General features: G+C 40.8%; 1 protein-coding gene and 1 non-coding gene across 4 annotated transcripts in view; both read left to right on the forward strand.

Annotated features, from left to right (window-relative positions):
- LOC124153654 (interference hedgehog-like) overlaps nucleotides 1-20,433 on the forward strand; it is a 120,868-nt gene that overhangs the window by 65,764 nt on the left and 34,671 nt on the right. The window lies entirely within an intron of this gene.
- On the forward strand, nucleotides 17,147-17,219 carry Trnak-cuu. The gene has a single exon. It is a non-coding gene; the product is annotated as a tRNA-Lys (tRNA).

Consider the following 20,433-nt stretch of genomic DNA (forward strand, 5'->3'; position numbering starts at 1 on the left):
GAGGTCATGACCCGTCCCCAAACTTATCAAAAGTTTTTAATCTTTATTAGTTTATAGTTTTTGTATCCTTGTAAAGAAGTTAGTGTATTTGCGAATGCATGGCTACAAGTCCCGAGCGTGAGAGAAATTTGAGTAGTATTTATCGTAGCATTCCCAGTAAAAAAATACATCCTGCAAAAATACTCCTCGTACCCAGGTCATGAATTCCCCCAAATTTGATGCTGAATCCGCCCCTGTTCATACCGATGGTCTCTACGGCACCTGTTAGTCGTCAAACATTAAAAATTGAGTTCCAAGAATTAAGGACTGAAAAACTAAGATTAAATATCGGTTTATGCAGCCTGGTAACGAGTGTATTATGGGAGACTCACGGCCTTGTTTTCAGCAGACGGCGCCGCGCCGCGGTTGTCGGTGTCGTCGCGGAGTTTATCAGCTAATCGTAGGAGCCATCGTCTGTTTCAATTGTGACGGTTTAGCCTGAATATTTAGGTAGAAAGGTTTTGGTCGTCTAGCCAAGGGGATTCCTTCTTTGGTCTGGTTATGTGTCTGAATCCTTAATGCGGCCTCCGCCTATGTCCCATCACCCTCTCATACGGAGGCAAACAACCGGAGGTGCTCAGGCTAGAGTTACGGGCACGGGTCGGTCGTGTTAAGGACCTGCAGCTGCAGGCAGCGCTTAGTGCCGGCCCTTTAAGCCCGCGGGATGGATGTTTTGGGTCCTGGTGACGTAGGGCCCTTTTTTTCCTTTCCAAACCCTTGTCAGCGGCAGCCGTCCGCCAAGGGTCACTCTGGGGGGAGCCTTTCTTGCGGTGATGGATGAAGTGGCAGGTTTTATTAGGGGCGTCGGAACTAATTCTTGCCTGCCCGCCGAAGAAAACAGTCGGCTCGATTCTCTCCCGACGAGCGACGCCTCGTATAAGGCCGTGTGTACTGAAAACAGCTCCCAGAATTGACAATAGGAAATGATCGATTCATGGAAGAGAGTTGGTAACAAGGGGACACATCACGACACGAGTTGGGATTCAGACCATTTAAGAGGTGATCCCAACAAGTGTGTCCGGCATCGTTATAATTGAAAAGGTTTCAAGTTTTCCCAAGGAATTGAATTGGACAAAGATTTCTCCGTTTTTTTCGAGCCAAAGGGTTGACCGTTGTCGTTTGTGAGCGCCGTCATCGCCAGGAAACTGTATAATAATTTTTTTTTCATTTCCTAGAATTGCTTAAAACGATATTTATTTCGAGTTAATGCGTATTTGAGCGGTGGAATATCGTTGGTAATGCCAGCTTCAAGACCATTGTAATGGTGTGTATTTTTCGCTCTGACACGGGTTGTTTATAATATCATATATTATCTCTCCGAACTGCCCTTTATTACAACTTACATTGAATTTGGCGTTTGCATTTTGTATTTATTCTTCCGCAGTATTTATAGATGTAAAAATTTGTACAATAATTTTATGGTGATTATTTTTGTTCGAATTTCGTACTATTTGACAGATTTTGGCCTATAGTGGCCACTGTAATTTTTAAAAGTTTTTTCTCTTTTTATTTGATATGTATAATAATTCAGATTTTCATCGTAAAATTTCAAAGAGGGTGATGTATGTAATTTGTTGAAGTTAGTTTGCAAAAAAATGTATTTGCTGCCCTAAAAATAGATATAATTTCTTCCGTGTTATATTCTCTGAATCGATGAAGAGGAATCGTGCTTAGTAAAACAGAATCAAAGCGCTCCTTCCATATGCAGGGGAAAAAGGTTGAATAATGATGTGGGTGCTTTTTGTGAATACTATTTTTTCTTTTGTATAATGTGTGTGGCTTTCTTACGGTCACAATTCGTCATATCTAATGTTTTTGGCATATTTCAAAAGTATAAATAAATATTTATCAATTCAACTTATTGTGATGAAAAAATATCAAATTCCCACCTTGTGCCTCGTTTTGAGACTTTCGGTATGAATTCCTGTCGTTGCTTATCTTACTAAATTTTCTTATTACCATGCTAATTGGCGATGATATATTTTCAGTTCAGTAGCGATTAATTTGAGTGTCAAAGTTTGACTAATTTTATTTTGAGATTCATATTTTCATTTTGTAGATATTATTATTTCATATTTTTGAACTTGCCAAAATTATTTTTTCAGCCATCCTTAATAAATGCAATTCCTATTCTGTTGCAGATAAAGCTAATAGTCAGTTCAATTGATAAATATTTGAAATATTTTCAATCTCTTTATTCAGGATCTGAGCATGAAAGTATCTGTACATTAGACCTTCTAAAAATTTTGTTTATTCATGGTAATATATTTTTTATGCTAGTTTGTTGTTTTTTATATTTGATGTTTTTTGAAGAATTTTTGTGTAGCTTTTGTCGGTCGTAAAATTGGATACGACGAATCGTGACGGTAAAAAAAATCTTCTCGCGTGATCGGAAACGCTTGAATGATGGCGATAACCCACTGTTTCGCCACCTCTAATGATATCCGATAAAAATATCGTTCGCGTTCAAGGGGGAAGAAGACTCGAGTATTTTTTTTTTATACCATGAGGTGAGAGAGTGCAATCTATATTTTTTTTCGGAGGAAAAGAAATGAATTCGCCGTCGAAAGGATGATCGTCGTACGCCAGCCGTTTGAAAGCGTAGTCAGTCCCTTTGAGAGCGTGGAATTCGCTCAATCACGTTCATCCGGTCCAGCCGAGATTCTTCGCCACTCCTCTCTCTCTCGTGCGCCGCGGGAGGGGATCGCTCGTTCCTAGGCAGCGGCGACGACGGCTCAGAGCCGAGATGACACGCTCGATTGCCCCAGTAGAGGTATGGAAGCGAGAACATTTGAACGTTTCAGCTGTGGCGGTGTTTAGAGGGGTTGCCGCGCGGGAATAGGATTTGAGGCGAAGCCGGCAATATAGACAGGGAGTCCACTCCGCGTCGCTGCCGCCGATTATTTATTTTTTATTTAATTACTCAAAAACAGCCGGTATGGCCTATGCATTCAAAATCAAACTTAAAATATGGTGCGTAATAAATATGCAATATTAAAAAAATCTAAAAAATTAGTGTTTTTTTTAGCGACTGAATTACTCACACAGTTATTTATGCTAACTGGTACTTCTCCTCTTCCTAAAAAGTTCCCCTCGAAGGTCGGTTTGTATGGGTGAGGGTAGAGTTCTCCCCGGACTAAGCTGCAGTGGCGTAATACCTTAGTGGGGATTGTTGTGGAAAAAAAGGTCGAAAGAGGACGTATTTTGTGATTTGTCTGAGAAAAAACTAGTTAAGACGTCACACATACCATCCGACATTATTGAATAGTGTATGTATAGTATTAATATATTATGAATTAATGAATTAATTATTATGCATATGCATTTAGTATTGATTTGTGTATGCGTATTTCTGTACTTTCCCTACTATTCATCATCATCATCCCTCAAAACAGAACTACCACTTGTGAAATATCTTTCTCTGTTGCCGGAGCACGATTATGGAACTGTGTTCCAAAGGATGAGATAGGTTCTATATCTTTGTCTGTTTTCAAGCATAGATTTTTTTGCATATTTACAATCCCTTGAAAGTGTATTACTTCCTTTGATACTTCTTCTTATACTCTTATGTCATTTTTCATTGTAATTTATCCGCCTTTGCCTATAGTTTCCAATTATATTTTTTAATTTGTGTATCATGAGCCCTTTTGTATATTATTACCATAGCATGTTCTTAATGAACAATATCCAAGAACAATACATCATGACCACCTCCTTGTTTCTTACCTGCAGTGGCGTGTATTATTATTATTATTATTACTATTAAGAAGCTCCAATCTGCGCAAGCCGCTCTTGATTTACGATGAGATGATAAAGATGAGGGAATGGAAGGAGCGGTTTTCGGCTCATCCACCCTCCCCCACCCCCCTCTCCTTGCTTCCAATCTCTCGAGTGGTCAGGGCGTGAGTGACATTAATTGGGCGAGAGTGATTATCAACCCCCGCGGACGGCGGCATCACACACACACAAGCATGGGGGTCCAAAGGGAGGGGGGAGGAGAAAAAGGTCGCCCCTGGCCGCGGCGTCGTGTGTCCCGTGCCCCTGCGGGATTCTTTCGGTGGCGTGGGAGAGAGCTGTCTTATCTCTTCTTCTCCTGCTTTCTTCTTCCTCCCCCCCCCTGCCTTCCACCTCCCCCTTCCACTTCCCCCTCCCCCTTCCCTCATTCCGAGGTGATTACGCCGACCGTGTGACGAATTTATTTTCTACTCCTCTTCTCTCCCCCGTAGCTATTTCGTTCTCGAGTGAATCGTTCGTCATGAACGATTCGTTGTCTTGAACCTAATGAGCTGAATCACGAATTTATAGAGTTGTTTCAGGCTTAATTTGGTGGAGTACTAACAAATCAATTAATTGAAAGTTACTGTTAATTTTTCACAAATCTACGTACTACGTTGAAAGCCGCCTTAACAAGCGTCTCGCCGTTAGTGTTAGGACACCAGCCGTTTACAAATGAAAATTATATGCTCTGTTGAAATTAAGCCTAACACTTATTAAAGTCCTTCATTGTTCGGAACAAAAACGAATATTAAAAAAAGTAATTTATCCTCGAAGAAAATTGAAGTATTTGTCGAAAATTGCTTGCAATTGTTAATTTAGTATTGAATTGAATCACGTTATTCGGGTCAGTAACTCGGCGGAAAGCGTAATGCTCGAAAAGCGAAAACAGCGATTTGTGAGTAAAGTCTATGCTTACCTGCAAGCATTTATAAGCAATAAATATAGTTAGATATATTAACGCTAATTTTTGAGTTTTTGTGATAATTCGTAAGAGGTCTGTTATAAGTATTCTTCACAGACTCGTAATGAGGAAGAGAAACCGAACATCTATCCTAAATATTCGCCTCCAACTCAAAATTCAAATATTTAATGATCTACATTTATATACTACCCCCCAAGCCGCCTAAAAGGCGAGTGGCAGGAGGTGTTAGGACACGAGCCGTTTACACGTGAAAAGGAAATGCAAAATTACGATTGGCATTTATTAAAGTCCTTTATTGTTCGGGGAAAAACGAATTCCCATATCTATCCTTTCGGCAAAATGTCTCACTTAATTTATCGCTTCTGTCGGACCTGGAAATTCAGTGGCGCTCTAATATTATGTTCTCCGTGTCGCTCTTAACGCGTTTCCGGCCGTGGACTTCTAGACAAATTCGCCCGTTCCGCCGACGTGTTTTTCTTTTGAAGATGCCTATTCTCAATTGTTCAAGCAATCTAAGCCCAGAGCGCAGCCTTATCTTAATGATGAACAATGACAGCAAATTCCATGTCAGAATGTAGCAACTATTTTTTAAAATTTGTTTTTCCTCATTTCGGGGAAATAGTAGGGGTGACTGGGCTTCCTGCCCCCTCCCCAATATCGGTATACCCGTAGTTCGTTCTGATTCGCCGTGTTTATTTATTTTGTAATGTTCATTTCCAGTCGCGATATGATCTTCAGGTCCGCGGAATTCGTTATGATTTGCGTTGGTTCGCATAGTTCATTTTGGTCATTTGGTTCCTTTTGAACGATTTGAAAGAACAATTAATGTGCATGGACCAAATCGTGTGATTCGCTTCACCGTAATTAATCGGAAAAACACAACTCTTCCCTTCCTCGCTTCCGGAGTCCGCTGTAATCTGTATAGTTCATGTGTTTCGCATGGTTCATTATGCTCATTTTGTACCTTTTGAACGGTTTTTGAGAACGATTAATGTGCATCAACCAAATCATATGATTCGATTCACCGTTATTAATCGGAAAACCCCATCTCCTCCCTCCTTCATTACCCAGAATCCACTGCAATCTACGTAATTCATGTGGTGCGCTTGGTTCTATGTGTTCATTTGGTTCCTTTCGAAAGATTTAAGCGTAGGGAAAGAACCTAATCGAACGATTCGAATCACTGAAATGAATCGTGAAACCCACCTCTCCCCTCCCCCCCTCCTCCTCCTCCTCCACCCTCTCTCAAACACTCAAAAACTCACCTCGACTCGCTTCCGAGAGTCAAGAGCGCGCTCCGGACGCTGGAAATTCGGCAACGCTGTATGGACCGGGGCGGCGCGATAGAGAAGGAACGAACCCGCGCAGCAGCTGCGATCTCTCTCTCTCTGCTTTTATCTCTCTCTCTCTGTCTATCCCTTCTCTCCTTCCTCTGTCTACTCATTCCCTTCCTTTCTCATTAGAGTAGTGTCTTCGCCTTCGGTGCCCAACCATCCAGCGCCCTGAGGTGAAAATCTTCGCCACCTCCCTCATAACCTTTTTTTATATATATATTATTTCCCGGGGCATTTCCCGCCCCTGACCAGGGAGGATGTTTTCGAGAGTGTGGGGATAAAAGGTGGTTTTCCGCCGGGGAGGTGTGTGAAGGGCAGGGATGGTGGTTGTTAGGTTGCGGAGGAGGATTGTTAAGGTGGCTCGCTATCTAGGCGGAAGGCGTCGCTGCAGACCGTCATCACGAATACCTTTTTTCGGGGCTTAATGGTTGTGTGGTGGTCCTTCTTAGAGTTTTCACGATATTCTCAGGTGAGTATCCATGATAAAATATGAATTACAAATGGTAATTTCCACACTTTAGTATAAAACTCCACTGCCGACCATTGTTTCAACATTCTCCTTCATTTTCAAGGAACTTACCTTAAAATGGCGTTGCATTCCGAAACCATGGTCGGTAAGGTGAGGTAAGTTCCTTGGAAATGAGAGAGAATGTCGAAACAATCGTCGGCGGTGGAGTATTTTTTATATTAAAGTGTGGAAATTACCATTTGTAATTCATATTTTACCATGGATATATCTCATTTCCATCAATTCAAGCCTGAAACCATTTTATAAAATCTCAGGTGAGGTTGTATCTGTGCGGTAATTACATTTCATTCCCCATTTAAGATTGATATTGATGAGGACAAATTTACATTTAATATTCCCCATTTAAGTTTGATGTTGATGAGAACAACTTAACAATTAAGTGCGTGAACCAAACCATTGAAATGTTGCGGGCTTAAAACTAATGTATTTTTCGTTTACCAAGATGCTTTCATACAGTTTCTGAGAAATAATGAAATCTTTTAAATGTTGTAGAAAATGTTCCTTTATCTTTGTCCGAAAAATTGTATCCTTTATTACAGTTATGTTTGTTTGAATCAGTTGTGCGGAATTCACGAACGCTTGTTACGCTGACGTTTCCGCGACGTTAGCGGAAGAAACTAAAATTATTCGTTCGTACAGTAGATTACACATACAACTCGCGTACATGCATTTCATCTACGGGGTGGAGGACCGAGGTCAATGTAAGGTTACTTTAACTAATTTTAAATTAGGAAAACCGTTGCATTGTCGATTTAAAATAAATGCGAATTTAAATTATAATGGGAGCACGGTACTAATTATTGGGCGGGAAGTCCAACGATAGGTCAAAGCGATAGGTGGTAAATATCTTTAGCGCTAAATGTTTTTTCATTTGGAACCGGGGGGGGGGGGGCACTTGAACCCGCTTATATACGCCCCTGGTTTACATCATGAATGCAGCATCGCATAGTGGGTTCTTGCAATGATTAGGAATGAAATGAAATCAAACAAATATTGCTTTTGCGAGCGCCGCCTAGGTGGTATGCCCCCTTAAGAAAGGTAGGATAAACATTAAGTAAATATGACGGTAATTACAGATGGATGGGAAGTACTGCAAAGCTGCGGGTGGTGGATGTAAGTGCTAAACGTTTTCTTCATTTCGGAGGGGGGGGGGGTTGTGGGCCGGCCCACCTTGAACCCCTCTTATGTATGACATGAATGCAGTGTCGCATAGTGCGTTCATGAAATGATAGAGGAGCAATCGTTGATATTGCTTTTCGAGCGCTACGCTTTACGCCTAGGTAGTATACCCCCTGAAGAAGGATGGGATGAGGGCGGGGGAGGTGGGCGGGAATGTCGGCAGGAGGGTGAGGTGAGGGTCGCACCCTTTTTTTATTCTCTTTTTCCTTTCCTCCTCCCCTACCCTCTTATCCCTTTCGAGAAGAGTGTTCGCGCACACATTTTCCGAGGCGTTCTCCTTTGTTTTCCAGTGCTATTACGACGGGGGTCATTGATTATCCAGCGTCTGCAGGTGGAAGAAGAGAAGAGACTCGGCGGGGAGAAATAACTCGAGGAGGAAGAGAGGTTCAGGCGAATGGCCATCTCAAATCGGGCGGATGTGCAGTTTTTTTTATTATTATTCGCCGGGGGAAATATCTGGACGCGCGGCCTTGTGTCGGCGCTGTGGATTTTTCCGTTTTTGGAAGACTCATTTTCTTTCCGTTTCGCCTGTGCCCGCTCCGTTTGTTGCCGGACTTTTCTTCTTCGATGTTAGTTCAAAACATCTGCTTTTTTCCATCCCCCCTTTCTACTTGTTCCACTCCCGTGGATATTTTTTTTTTAATGGTCCACCGTGGATTCCATCATGAGTCATATGCGAAACTGGAAACGTGGGTTATGTTTGGATTAGGTCGTTCCATCATTATTCTTGCGGTCGTGGATGAAATCGAAAGCGATCTAGTTGGAGTGTGTTCGTCGTCGATTCGGAAATATTTCATCGCCACCAGCAGTTCGAAAATACGAGTTTTTTTTCTCCCCTCTCTCCTTTGTGTTCTCCTCACAGCTATCATTTTGTTTTTATTTTACATTTCCTACGTTTTAAGTTTCAAAGACAGACTAGTACAATCAATCCATCTCTTCTTCTCATCGAATGAATGCTTCTACCTGTATAATGCTGCAAAAATTACCATTTTGTTCTTAATTTCACCTTGAATCTTTTTCAGATTTGAGCAGTATGTTCTTATTTTCAATCTTAATTTTCTATAATATTTATAATTCCTCATTCTATTTTCGCATGCATGATATTTATTTTTGCTAGATTAAACCAGTCGGTAATTTTTTCAACTTAAATGAAATATCAATGTATATATGTTATAATATAATATCCCATTCTTAAAATTAACCAATCCCTCGTGGAAATATTAACTCCTATTTGTAGTAATGAGAGTGTAATGATGTTATGCATCGATCCATTGCTGAAAAAACTGTGTCCCAGTCGTGATGATGAGGTGATTTTCCGACTGCGTAAACGGAAGCCGTGTACATTTTTATAAAAATTTCGATTATGAGTGCGACACGATTAAAGATAGTTACTCTTGAAGGCTGAGGTTATGTTTCTCGTGTATTTATGTGCGAGAATAATAGGTAGGTGCGATTCCGTGCAGTCGGGACAAACTAAAAAAAGATGAGTAACGACCGTTTGTCGGCCGTCTCTCTCTCCTTAACGAAAGGCGCCAAAGTGTCCGCCATTTAACGACCCTTCCTCTTTGCTTAATGCTGCGCTTGAAAAGTTCCGACGGGAGGAGCGATTAATCCTTCTGCATTCGAAATTCTGATCCAGCCACCGGGGCCAGATAATTGTATGGGAATAATGAAAGTGAGTTTTTTTTCTACCCTGCCGCGCCGCGGGGCTTTTAAGACGAAATGACTTTTGTGTGTGCCCGAGGATTGATCGTTTTTTTTTTCAATTTTCTCGGTATCATTTACCCTTAAATGCAAGAAAAGTGGAGTACAAATCAACCTAAATTATAAGAAAAAATTATGGCCGTACGAAAGGTTTAGAGTGTATTAATGAGATGACATAGTAGAAAGTAGAAAATCTAAATTGTGGTTTTTAAGCTTTTTTTCAGAATTATCTCACATTCTCGTAATATTTCGTCCGTGCCCCGTTTTGACCGATCATTTTTGTTGACTCCTTAAGTCCATGCTCCTGGAGTTACGGCCGAGGAGCATGGTAGTGGGTAGATCGCTGGGCGACTGATTAAATCCTAGGGTTCAAATCTTTCTAGGCCTGTGGAATGTCCTCGCGCAATATCCTGCAGGGCCAGTGAAAGGAACTGACCCTACTACAATGAATTTATTGTCATCGCATGCCTGGGTCTTAGTCCGGGGTGTTTTCTACCTTAACCCAGTGCTTGATTTCAACAGGTACGGTGTGTCTGCACCTCTCAGGTAAAATTGGGTACCATAATTCGGCGCTGCGCCGGCGGTTGAACTCAAACAACGCATCACATTTAGTGTGATGTGGTTGCTAGGAAACGATCCTCATTCCTAAGTTCCTGTCCTAATTTAAGTCCGACTGAAAAGAGTTATTTTTTTAAGTGAATGGACGAATTAAATATGGCACGAGTTGTCTCCATTTGGGAGTATCGCATGGTAAAAATAAAAAAAAATTTAATGTATTTTTTTATATTTGGTAAAATATGATTCCTCATTGGAATGCACAAAGGTTAAGAAAAAGACTTCGCTGTTCCACAAAATAACAGCGGATATAATATGTTATTTTGTCGAACAGCGAAGTCTTTTTCTTAACCTTAGTGCATCATGAAGGAGTTCCACCATTTTACGCCAACCACCATCTCGTTCCTCATTGGAACTTTAATTATAAGTTTAAAAAATAGGAAGTTTTTAGGGGGGGAAGGTTGTTTGAAAATGTGTGAATTAAATATGTGGTTAAGCGTTCCGGTACCTAAAAGAGTAGAAATTAAGCACTGTATTAGCCTAATCTTATATTGGGGTTGAATAACTGTGTGATTTCGCCCCTGAGTTTAGTGGGCATTACCTTCCCGACGCTCCTCCTGCGTTTCGTGGAGAGATGTGATGTCAGCACCACTATAGCAAAGTAGTGAAAACTAGTGCGAAAAAGTTGTCGATTCTCGATAATAATCACCGTTACTCCTCTACGAAGTTATCTTTTTGTTCATTCTTGTACAGAGTTTGGCTAAAGCCCGCCATTCCTAATCATCTCACGCCTTAGCATCTCTTTAGCTTCAACCTTAAAAAGATAGGTATGCAAAAAAAGTATATCCTCGAAACGCGGATACATTTCGTGACCAGAAGCGATCAATTTAGACGTTAATTTTTGGCGATCTTTCGGGGGAAAGCGTGTATCAACCTCGACAATTGCTCTAAATATAGAGCACAGCATGTGTCATGCATGTCGATCGGCGTATTTATTCCCCTCAAGGTCAGAAGGGATTCTGTATTGGCGGAGATGCCAGGGTGGCAGTTAACGTGTGCGAGGCGTCGGATCTCTCGTCTCGTTTGAATCATTAAAGATAAGTGGATAATAAGGGAAGGAAAGAAGGGGTGGGGGGTGGACTGGAGTCGTTATCTTCCCGCAGTGAATCAAGGGAGCGTGCCTGTTTTAGAGATGATTTTTTGGGAGCGGTATACACATATACCTCAAGAATGGAGGGCGAAAAATATTTTTCAGAACAATTCAATCATAATAGAAATCGATTGCAAGTCCTGGGAGTTGAATCGCCTGGAAAGCGGAATCGGGATTGTTTGGATTCTTCAGTTTCATAATTATATCGTTTGTGTCTATTTATGGACCAAAGTGAGGAGACAATCGATTCAAAATGGCTTTCAACTCCACTGAGTTCGTTATAGAGGTTTGTGCCGCCGACGTCGAAAATTAGTCAACGTCGCAGCGACGACGCAAAGTCCGCTGATATTAAGATTGTTAATTTCACAGAGTTTCATTGATAGAATTCATACATGATATTTATCTTATTTTTGCACTTCTTAAAATCTGGGAACTCAGTTTTCAATCGTTGGTGACTCATACGCGCCGTAGAGACTTTCAGCATGGACGCCGCACGCCTCAAAATATACACCGGGATGCACCCACCAATGAGTTTTTATTTTTATTGCATCCATTTACTTCGTAAACAATTGATTTTGCCTATCTGATTAAGTTTTTTGTTGATACTTCTTCTTACGACGTTGAAAATACATTAAAATGTGTGAACTGTGAACCAAAATTCCCCTGACAGGAAATGGCCCGTACCTATTCGAATTAGTGGTATGTCTCGATTTCGTACCGTGCGACGTTTTAACTATTTTTTAATTAAGCGTGATTCTTTCCAAAGGGTATCAAGAGAGTGTATCGAACCGATGAAACTGAGAGTGAGCACGGCGCATTAGCCTGCGAGACTGAGGCCGATTTTGATTACTATACCGAGTAGCTTTATATGTCCGAGTTTGATGACTGATATTTATAGTGCTTGGCCGATTTCAATCGAAAACCGTGGGCTAAATAGCGGTGCACCGTTACGGTCTCGCTACCTAGTTGATTTTTTGCTGTTCGAGCTTCGATTATCTTGGTTGCATTGTGTTTCCTCAGTACAGTGTTTTCACTAAAACTCACGACAGGTAAATTGCGCACCTGGATAGTCTATGGTCACATATAGTCATATGTGTGTGTGTATAGACAGATAGTCTATACACACACACATAAGTAGTAATTTTACCAATAGTAATAATAATAATAATAATATTAGGGGAATTGAAAAATTATGTCATTTTGTCTATACTAATTTACTCGTTAGTTGGTATATTTTATTTTCTATCCCGCTTCTTATAATGCGACTCCTTATACTTACAGACTTTTATGTCAGTTTAATATTATTATTTTTGCCATCATTATTATCCTATGGTGTGTATGTATCATGTGAAGAAATTCGATATAATACGTACGGTGACGCTAGTCGTCATTATCAATTCTATGTTACATAGTTCTCAAATTCATTTATTATTTCGTTTCCAAGGGTTTGTTTTGTGGGTTCCATGTCCATCCATTACTAAAATTCGATCTAGTTTTAGTATATGGCTATCTTATTATTACTTTTATGCAAATTTCAATTAATAAAAATCGGATGTGACAGTGCAGTCGCATTGCTTCCTAATACATTTTCCAGACTCATACAAAAGGATATTGTCATGTGAGGTCATTTCCATTCATGTGATTTAATTGTATCGTTATCTTTTTCTGCTATAAACTGTTAATCCCTTGAAGAGATATATTTTATTCATCATTAATAATGAAAAATACCGCCACATGTAGCCAGTATGAATTGTCAAAATGTTCTATAATTGTCACTGAAATTATTAAAGCTTTTAACACATATGCTGATATGTAGTTTTATGTTTTCGCCGTAATCGTCGAATTAGTTCCCTCCTAGGTTTCATAATTTTTAATGAAGTATACCGTCATATGTCGCTCATGTAAAAGCGAGTTAGGCTCCTCAAGGAAGGCTATATGTCTTTCTAAGGAGACGCAAACCATGACCTAATCAAAAGGGTTGAATGACAATAGCTTGCGAGGTTGCCGCCCTCTCCATTGTTCTTTTTTCCTCAAACACATCATCGTGTGGCCGCAGGAATAGGGGATTACTAATCGAAATGGGGTTGAGATATTCGCACAATAGGCGATCGAAATAGGAAGAATAAGAGGCGTGGGCGAGTCGCCTGTGATCTCAAGTAGGTAGGTTCGATAATTAAAGTTACGTCATTTTCGTAAAATCACAAAAACTCTCTTTTTAATTATACTCTGTTGACCGACGGCCACGACAGAAATTAGGCACGATTGGATATATTTTCTGGGAATTATTTAAATTGAAAATACGCGTTTCTGTACAGGTTCTTATGGCGACACTTGGTCTACACGTCTAATAATACTAGAAATGTTGATTAATGTTGGAATATATATGTTGTTTCGACAAAAGCTGATGTAATATTGCCTATATAATAGGGTAGTTTCCTTCATCAAAGAAAACGAAAGGTATTGATTGCGATTCGTTACCCACCATTAGTGTATTCATAATATACAAATTATTTGGTTTTAGAAATACCGGTTTAGACGAATTTAGAATTTTAGAATCCTTATTTAAGCCAAGCGCTACCAGCTAGCAGGGTACTCAGCTACCCGCTAGCAGCCTGCGTCGTATCAGCGCTCAAGCCTCCCTCGAGGTCACCTCACAGGGCGGCAGCGGGAACGAGAAATATGTCACACGGATAGATTTCCCGGCATTCATACTTACCCGTCGCGTTTTCGCGCGCTTGAAAATTTTCACTTTTCATTTAATCGGGAAAAATAGATATCGTCATTTAAAAATCTAAAAGCGTGAAATACGTACTCCAGGAGAAATAATCTTTCCATTTAGGCAATAAAAAAATAATAGGAAACCACCCTATTAGAATAATGTCAAAAATAAAATTTAACCTCTTCATCTAAGTACTTTTTGATTTAGTGTCGGGTGACTGTTGTATTTATTTACTGCTCATTTTTTTCCAAATGGTCGTGTTTTGTTATTGCGACATAAAAAAGATCCATGTTGTCATTATATCTGAGTTAATCCGTGCCAAAATTTGTGAAGTTGTCGTACATAGGTACCCTTTTGATACGGCCTTGCATATTTTTAAGTAAAGTGTGAGAAATATATTTGTTTTGAATCGCGCTGCTGAGAACCTACCTCCATAACAGAGACGCACGCTCTTTAAGCGATGAATCATCCCCGCTCTACAGTTGTTTTTTTTTTACGAATTACTAGCTTAATACTTACCCTGAAATAGTGAAAGTTCCCTCTTGTATAGAGTGAACAGTATTTCTCGCATCTACAATTTGAAACCTTTCCTCAGTATCAAATGTATTTTTTTTGTATTTTAGGCACAGTAAAATGATGGCAACTTTTTATTGTGTAAGGTCTGAAAATTCCGAGATGATAATGTAAATTTTATATAAGAAATCCGCCAAAGAAGACAAAATACGATCATATAGGCGTGAGCGAAGCTTCCTCGCCCCGTCGCGTTTTCGCGAAGATTCTCCACATCTGGTCCTCCATTGCGTCTAAGTGTTTACCGTCACTGTTCTTGAGACTCGTTTAACCATGCAATTTTGAGTAAGAAGCAAATATTTAAAGCATCTTGTCGGTATTCCTTCATTTTTCGTGAGACGTTGTGGAATAACTATAATGACCCTAAGGACCTCTTAAAAAACTATATTCTCGTCAGAAAAGAGACAACTTTAACCATGGTTTCTACCGTCGTAGGATGTATCTCTTATTAATTCTACGTTAAATATAAAGTGTACTAAAAATACTCTAATGAAATTCGTATTTGAGACTGGTACGAGTGAGTTGAGATTTCTTAGGTTCTTACTAGAGCGATGACGTGATGAATCTACGTTTCACCTTAGTTGTGGCTGGTTCAGTTTACGATACCTATACATTGTGTGTTTTATTATTTTGGCGTTTTTTCTACGATTCATTGATTTTTTCAATTTTTATGGTTTAAAATACAAACTCATTGAGGTGAATCATCATTTCTATGCATCTTCGTATGTTCGACTAGGCTACCATTTCAGATATTTGCCTTAACCTGGTTATCAATTGATGGATAATTTGATTCATATGTGGATTTTCTAAGGATATCCTAATACATTTAATGGAGCTGATAAGATGTGAGGAGGGAGAAAGATGTCTGCGTGCGGGTCTTCCGACATACTCGAACTCGAAATAAGAGACCTATAGCATCTTCAGATCATGCATCCCACACACACATAATCAAATTTCGTGCTGTCGACCGAGGGAAATATTGGTTTCCAAACTTTTCTAGATGCCACTCTGGAAGTCAGTGAATGAGTAACATTAGCAGTTTTCCGCTTAAAATTATTTCGAAATTAGTCCGTATTTGTTCCGCCTTTATATGCGGGTCACTTCCAGGTAACCATGAACACTCCGTGAAAAGGGATTCCGAATCTTTTCCGGGCTAGATAGTTTATTGAAAGTTGTTTCTTTCTTTTATTTTGACTTGTCTCCCTGAAATTACATTAAAACTCTTAAAAATAAAAAGGGCTGGAACATATAAAACGTGTCGGTATCATTTGACGGAACATAAGGAAAAAGAGCAAGAATGAAAATGAAGAAACTCTTGGGCAATGTATTAATATCGTGCCCCAGGCATTGGACAAACGAGAAGTTGGAAAGGTGTAACGATTTTGGTGTCCCACCTTCATGGTTTCTTGAGGTTCGCCCTTTCGTGTGTCCCTATCAACGCTCACGTTGTCTGTGTTACAACCTTAAATTTTATTGACTATAAATTAGCACAATATGTCACTCAAAAGTCGTGCAACATATTCACTGCATCGTTGATAATGGCTTCCGGGTGCCGGTCAACGATGCCCCTCGCTGCGAAAACCTACGTTCAAAGATATTCACTGCATGCTTGAAAAGAGCCCATTGAAGCGAATCTTGTATTTCACGATCGGAAAAACTCGATGTTCCCCGAAGTATTTCATCGTGATAATCTCTTTTCAATTCCCATCTCCGGGCACTGAGCCGCCCATGTGTTTGTTTTTAGAGGAGTATTTGATGTTCCCCCTCTGGAAGTGTCGGGTTCCATCAATGCGGAGTGCCGCTGTTAGCCACACTTAACCTCAGACACCGGAAGTTCAAAGGGGCGAGAGGGTGGCACTGAAATGGTTTGACCTCTGCGTGATGCCACTGCCGTGCCTCGACGTAGTCCTGTAGTTGCCGACTGGATTGCATTTCTAGTGCAGTGGAAGTAAAGAGGAAGATGTTTGCGTTTGAGGAAAGCCCTTTAATCTGTTAAGGACCTCAGTACATATATGGTCGCTCTTGAGGAAGATATTGTATATTAGAGATGATGGAACGGAAATTTCGGACGATGTATACTCCTAACTTATGTTCTCCCTAAGTATTCTGACTTAATTTCTCTTGTTATTGCCAATAGGCATATCACAGTATTCGAGTCATCCTTGCTAAATAGTTGGACTTCATTTGTTGCTGCCGAGATCTGTGGTTAATTTCCTATGCCTCCTGAGCAAACCACGAATGGTTAATTTTTTCTGAATTCTTTAGCGACGATAAACTATAGATAGCATTATGTTGCATTTTGACAACTCTATTGTCTAGCGTATCTGGATACTCCGATGAGCTTGACGTGGACTTTTTTGTACTTTCCTGAGGCTGTCTGGGGCGAGCTCTAACCTCACCCATCCTAGCCAACCTTCTGGTTTAATGAATGAGGGAGTGAACTTTCTAGAATTTATCCAAAGTCGGAACAAAAAATTAACGTAATTTATAAATCTGAAACCTTTTTATGTTATTTATGAACCTTGAAAATGATTGCTATGCCGTCAAAACGTCTGAGAGAAATAGTTTTCAAGCGGGGACCATAGTTCGTAAATTTTGCGTCATGTCTATCGGTTTTCCTATTCATTCTCTAGTTTCTACTGGTGTATGATCGTAATGGTGTTCATAAGCCCGGCTAGCTCAGTCGGTAGAGCATGAGACTCTTAATCTCAGGGTCGTGGGTTCGAGCCCCACGTTGGGCGTAATTTTTTTTGCCGGCTTCGGTGGCGGCAGGGTAATTCCCGTGATTGCTACACAAGAGGTCGCGGATTCGAGTCCCGCCTGGGTAGGTTATCCCTTAGGTAGTGCATTGAATGTTCGTGTACGCTTAATTTATAAGAATAAAACCGCGATGCAAAAGGCCAATGGTGCTATTTTCGGTGGTACAAGAGTAAAATAAATCTCCCATCTCCTCGCCATCGGTGGGGTAGTGTCCTAGCCTGCCGCACAAGAGGTCGCGGGTTCGAGTCCCGCCTGGGTAGGTTGTTTCCATCCAGTGGATGGATGTTCGTGTACGTGTAATTGTTAAGTTAGAAACCCCGATGTAAAAGGCCAATGGCGCTGTTTTCGGCGGTACAAGAATAGATAAATGAAATCTCCCATCTCCTCGTCATTGGGATTTCAGCTCCGTTCTCGCGGATGAGTATCGGCCGTTTCGGGTTATTGCCAATATCAGTATTCTGTGAGTTCGGCCGCCGAAAAAAGCACCATTGACATTTCATGTCGTATTTTTATCCTCGCAATTTATCGTACACGAACATAGCCTTGGATAGGGGCAACCTATCAGACGGGACTCGAACCCACGACCTCTTGTGTGGCAGGCACGGACTTTAACCCGCCGCCTCCGAGGCCGGCAAAAAATTACACCCATCGTGAAGCTCGAACCCACGACCCTGAGGTCAAGAGTCTCATACTCTACCTACTGAGCTACGAGATATCAAGACGTTAAAACGGAGATTTAATATGAATAGCCAAGCCAAGCATTCCGCACTACTTCCCAACCCGCTCCTCCATGAAAGCAACTTGTCCGCTTCTTGCCCCAGCACCCTGAGTTGACAGTTACTTTTTCCTCACGTGACACCTTAATCCTCCCCGAAAACCAAAGGCAAAAAGAATGGCAGAGGGGTGTGTAAGGTACTTGCGAGGGTGCCTGTCACCACCCCTCCTATACAAGGGACACTCCCGTAAACGCTTTCGTCCGCAAGGGATTTCAGACTGGGCAGGAAGGGGTGAGAATGCTATAACGGATCCTCAGATCTTGCTTTTTAGGCTTCTTCTCCCTCTACCCGCTTGTTGTAGGGTGCAGTCCTTTGGGACTCCTCACTTTTGTTTCCGCACGAGTGACAAGCCCGACCAAGGGGATCACGAACGGAGTGGGTGTACGGTCCCATACCGTGTGTACATACGCGTGATTTTTTTGTTCCCTGCTCCCCTCGGAGGATGGTCTCGGGTGTCTTACGGGATTGCAGTTACCCTCTCAGCGGGCGTTGTGAGAAAAAGAACGGGGTAGGGTTTAAAAATCTGGATACGTAATCGCGAGATTCCCACCTTTGGTTGTGTAAGGTAGGTGCTTTACGCTCACGTAGAGTCATTCACCTGGGTAGTTACTGGCATGAAGGCATGTCGAGAAGTGAGTTTCGTGTTAGCCGCAAGAAAACTCGGAGGCTTAGATTGCATGAGTGTTTGAGAATGGATGTCTTTAAGAGCGACTAGGTCTTTCATGCCGATGAGATACTTAATGACTTTGTGTGTTTCACCTTTATGGATTGGTCGGGTATCTTGAAAAAATTTCCAAGTCCAGTTCATAGAGTAATGAAAGATGATTTGCAATTTTCCACAAAAATAAATTTAATCCGACCCGAGTGTCGATGTTACTGCATCATTTTCAAGGTAACATCGAAACTCGGGTCGGATTAAATTTATTTTTGTGGAAAATTGCAAATCATCTTTCATTATGAATCAATTCCACTCCATCTCGCTTGATTCCTCGAATTTTATACTGTTCATAGAACTACTGGTCTGGTCCTTGGCATACCTTAAGAGTGGCAGGCAATCTATTGAATTTTGATTTTATAATTTTATTGAATAATTGTGTTGAATAATTCCATGTCTTCGGAGGAGGAGCTGAAAATAATCCTTCTAATACCTTAGTCGAGAACAGATTTCCTGTGGTTAAAATTAATTATTTGACCCTCGAAAAGTTAACTTGCTTACATTTAAAATATCGGTATTGCTGTTTCGGAAAAATATTGCCTTCCACGAGCGCTAAATGTCTTTTCAAATTCTTCCCTGATCGCCTTTCGCTCGTAAGGAAAGTAATTAATGCGTGAATATAATCCTCTTAGAAGTTTTATTTTTCCTGCCAGCGTTTTGTTCCGAATCTGGTCCGCGCGGATCAACTTTTCGTGCCTAGTAGAAGTTGTGTTGTATGATTGGGGTTGCAAGTAATGTGAAAATAGTGGAGAGAAGCCCTCCTCTTTTCGAAACACGGCACGGACCACGGCTTAGCATCTCATTAGCCAGCCGAAGCTCTCTACTCTCTGAAGTGTCCTCTTTGGACACCCAAATAAAGATTATATTACCACCAGGAGAAGGCTCTATTCATGAATACTTCAGTCACCAATTTCTGTCCTATTCTTTATTATTCCATCTGCACTAATTTCTAACTATTCTTTCAACAATCCTTCCTTCCTATATTTTAGCTCGTTTAGTCTTAATCCTCCAAATCAAGTTCGCTTCTCATAATCAATATTTCTTATTTCTCTGCTGTCATTTAGTTCTTACTCAAGCCAGCATTTCCATGTTGTAATTATTTGATATTAGGCACTGTTTTGGAGCGTAGGTTTACGCAGCGAGAGGCATCGTTGCTCGCACGACATTGTTTGACATTTGACATTAGACTTCTTTTAATCGAGGATCTTCTTGGGTATTCCGCAGACCGTTGCGTATTGGTTATAAAAATGTTGTTGCAAATCTTAATGCCCAAATTCCTGATATATACCTTTTGTGTTTCTTTTCTGCTCACCCGGCTGCTAGCGACCATTCAGTGAAGCGGAATGTCTATACCCCGGAATTTTGTTTTCAAACTTTTGTAGATTGAGTATGTCTATTTGGACATTTTAAGTCTTAAGGATAGATGTATAAAGGTGGCCCACGGAAAGGAACTGGCCCCCCCTAGCCTGAAAGTATGATATTCACACGCCTGTGGCTTATCCCGATGTGAGCTCTACCCTCACCTGCCCAAGCCAACCTACCCGTTGAATCACTAGTGTCGCGAAAAAAGTGCACTGGAAAGAAAGTGCGCAGTCAACCCTTTTGAAGTTACAAACGAAGTTCAGCCCCTACTTATTTAAAAATAAAGAATGTTACGCCCACAGAAAAAAATGGCACATTTTTTTGTGGCTACGCCTCTAGACA

The sequence above is a fragment of the Ischnura elegans genome, chromosome 2 (assembly GCF_921293095.1).
Source record: "Ischnura elegans chromosome 2, ioIscEleg1.1, whole genome shotgun sequence".
In the NCBI taxonomy this organism is placed as follows: domain Eukaryota; kingdom Metazoa; phylum Arthropoda; class Insecta; order Odonata; family Coenagrionidae; genus Ischnura; species Ischnura elegans.